Source organism: Hydra viridissima, unplaced genomic scaffold, assembly GCF_058129835.1.
Source record: "Hydra viridissima isolate aposymbiotic clone 2 unplaced genomic scaffold, HvirCarnegie_v1 scaffold_10, whole genome shotgun sequence".
NCBI classification, from domain to species: Eukaryota; Metazoa; Cnidaria; class Hydrozoa; order Anthoathecata; family Hydridae; genus Hydra; species Hydra viridissima.
The window spans coordinates 7117534-7121491 of NW_028324309.1; positions in this window are offsets into that span (position 1 = coordinate 7117534).

Genomic DNA, 3958 nt, shown 5'->3' on the forward strand with positions numbered 1-3958 from the left:
GACTTTTTAATCTTATCTTTTTGTTTAACTTTTGTTTAGGTATGGTGTATAGTATAAGGTATGAGGGCAAATTTTAATTTGAGAAAAAATCTTTCGTACTGGAAGAATTGATGGAGGTATTTTCATTTGAAGTTAGAGTAGACACCCTCAGTAACTGACCTGTTACTAAGGGTTATTTATGAGTTACAGAAAGTTTATTAAATTATTTTTATTGAAATAACCAAAGTTAATTTAAGTGAAAAAAAATAGTCAAAAATATCGAAAGTCCTTTTTTCTGACAAACCAGTTTTTGCTGTTCAGTAGAGACGGAATCGAGTATTCCAGACGTCCAGTAGGAGATAGACTCAATCCAAAATATCAGTTACCTACTGTTAAACGTGGCGGAGGAAATTTTATGGTTTGGCAATATTTTAGTCGTGATAATGTGATTTCCATTCATCAAATAAAAGGTATTATGAAGCAGAAAGTTTATTTAGACATCGTGAAGAATGTTATGCTGACACATGCAAAAAACAAAATGACTCGCAAATGGATCTTACAACAAGATAATGACCAAAGGCATTATCTTGTTGTAAGATCATTATCATCATTGTGCTGGATCTGTTAAGGATTACTTTAAATCATAAAAAATCAAAGCCCTTACAGAGCCCAGATCTCAATCCTATTGAGCACCTTTGGGGGAACACCGACCGCCAATTAGTTGGTAAAAAACCAAAGATCATTTATTTGCTTTGATTAAAGAATTTTGGTATAACATTCCTCAGGATGTTCTCATTAATTTAGTTGATTCAATGCCTCGTTGCCGTGATGCTGTTTTGAAGGCAAATGGATATGCCACCAAATACTCTTATTGAAAAGTTAACATTTTAATAATTTTTGAAATGAATTTTCATCTAAGTTCAGTTTTTTCAAAACTTTAGAACGGAAGATTTTTAAAAAAAAGATTAAATTTTAAATAACTTTATAATTTGTAATTTTTGCGGTTTGTATTATAAGTTGTATAATTTTCCGGTTTGTAATAATGTAAAGAACATTTGGTAAATTTTTTCAACTGATTTGAGAAAGTTTGTGAAAAGCTATGTTTTAAAAAACTGCAAAAAATTTGGTGTTTTTAAACTTTTACACGCTACTGTACATGGTATTGTACATTTCTAGCTTATTCCTCCCTAGACCACCATAACGACTATTACTGTCAACAACTGGAAAAGCTCTGGCAAAAAAGAGGCCAAACGCGGCTAAAGCATCAAAAGATTTATTTCTTGCTTTACAATGCGCGGCCACACAAGGCAAAGTTAACATGTCTTAACCTTATAGAGATAGAATAAGAAATCTTGCCCCACTCACATTATCTCCAGGTGTCACTCCAAGAGACTTTCACCTTTTGTAGAGCCCTGCAATTTTACATGTCAGAGTAGAGCTTAGATGATGTTTGCGAACTCGAAACCTACATTTGTTAATTTTTCGAGGCGCAGCCTGGCAGCTTCTACAAGGATGGAACCTTGCCTATTAAATGGAGAATTATTGTTGGTAATAATAGTGATTATGTTGTAGAGTGATTATGATGTGTTTATTCTCAGAGAATTGAAATGTATTAAACTATTACATGAAAGTGTGATGAACTGCGAAAGAAACATGCGAAAAAACGTTCTTCCCAATTTTTTAAAATTTTTTTTATAAAGAGGAAAGAATAATTCCTAAAATAAATAGTTCTGAATTTGAGCTACGCACGATGAAATTTCAGGACAACATTAGCACTTAACATTTGTTAATAATTTCAAGAATAAAGAATCATCCACGATCACAATTCCAAGATTTTACCAACTTAACGTTGTTTAGAACTTGTGCAAGAACTTTAATAACGTTGTAATTAGAAAAAGGCCTCTAAGATTTATTTTTCACCATTAAAAATGAATACGAAAAGGGTAAACTTGGGTAGAGGTAAATAAAAAAAAAAAAAAAAAAGAAACTTGAATTTGCTAGTAAATGTTTATAGGGGTTTGGGGGAAAAGTGAACATGCTAACTGCTCTCACATGTATTTAGATGAGCGTGGCTAAAGTAATAAAACTTTACTAATCAAAACTTTTTAGTGTTTTTCCAAAAAAATTTTATAACAAGTGACTCGTATTTACCTTTGTAAACCTCAAACAACTTACTTGAAAAACAATTGCAACTTTCAGTAGAACAAATCAAAAAAAGACGAAATATCATTCATTAAAGTTTTAGAGGCATACAATATTCCAAAGGCAACTCTTCACAAGCTTGTGCATAACAAAGTCTAATCGCAGCAACAGTTGCTACAACAATTGAATTTACTCTTGTTTTAATACTTATAAGTTTAGCAGATTAGGGATTCGGTGGAATGTTTGCAGATGTCATCACAATGCCTAGTCGCTAATTAAATCTTGTTTAATTTTGAACCTTGATAGTCTAATATTTTATATACCCCTGGATACGTCACTGACGTACACACACATCTAAGAAAATATTTAACAAAAGTGGATTGTTTTAATTTTAATACGTTATGGCTCAGTAGTCTCATGCAAAATGTAGTCAATATTTGAGAAAGGATAACCTACATGCACAAATTTAAATTTGAATATATTTGGTCATAAACACTGATATTATGCGTTTGTGCAATTAAAGATGAAAATAGTATTTATCAAAGCTCGTGGGGCCTGAAAGCCATAACTAATCTAACTGAAACTTATACATATCACTTTTGATATATAAAACATATACAGTATTGGACAAAACATTTGCAACCAACATCGAACAATGCTAAAAAGTGTTCCTAATTTTACATGTCTTAAAAACGAAACGAACTATACTACCACAGCAAACAGTTCAGGAGTCTGGAGTCATAGCATGCCATGACATGAGCAATCAGCTGACAGGTGACAGCACACAGGCAGAATTTCGTTGACAAGTGCCATTTTGCAGCGGACAAATCAAGTGCAACTTTTTTGGTTTGTTTCATTTTCTTAATTCTGGTCCGTGTCAACGTCACGGAAGTTTTTTAATAATTAAAGGAAGTATCCAGAAGTTTCCAGAAGCATGCAGAAGCTTCCAGAAGCTTCCAGAAGTTTCCAGAAGAAGCATCTGGAAGCATCCAGTAGCATCCAGAAATATTTATTATCTTTATGACTTCAAGTGCAAAAATGGCTCCCGACAGTCTTGGATTGGAACTAAGAAAGAAAATTATTGGCGATTACGTAAGTGGAATGTCACAAAAAAGTATTTGTGATAAATATCGCGTGAAAAAATGGACCGTATCAAGACTATGTTCTAAATATCGTTCTACGGGGAAGTTGGCAGCAGATAACAAAGGTGGAAGACTGCGTTCCACCACTTCTAGAGAGGATTCTATGATCGCCAGATCCGTCAAGAAGGATCCCTGGATATCATCAATCGAGATACAAAAGCAATTAGAGCTGCCTGTATCGCACCGAACAATCAGACGACGTGCTGTTGAAGCCGGATTGTTTTCTCGACGCCCTGCAAAGAAACCGCTGATTTTACTAAAAAACCAGATCTCAACCCTATCGAGAACCTGTGGGAGATCGTCAACCGCAGAATTAATCGTGAAAGTGTTCGTAATAAGGATCAACTGTTTGAACAAATCCAAAAGGCCTGGGCAGCGATTCCACAAAGTTTCATTGATCACCTGATCGAATCTATGCCTCGAAGATGCAAGGCTGTGATCGACAACAAAGGATTCGCCACGAAATATTGATAGCGAAATACAGCTTGGTCAACATTTTGTCGAGTTGCACTTGTTTTGTCCAGAAGGAAATCAACTTTTTTTAATACTTTTGATTAATTTATTAATTTTCGTGTACAAATAATGAACTTTGTGATGAATAAAACTTGAAGAACTTTGTCTCTAAACAGTTACATAGTTATTTCTCTAAATTGAAAAAATGCAGCACTTTTATATAAAGAAACTAAATTAGCATT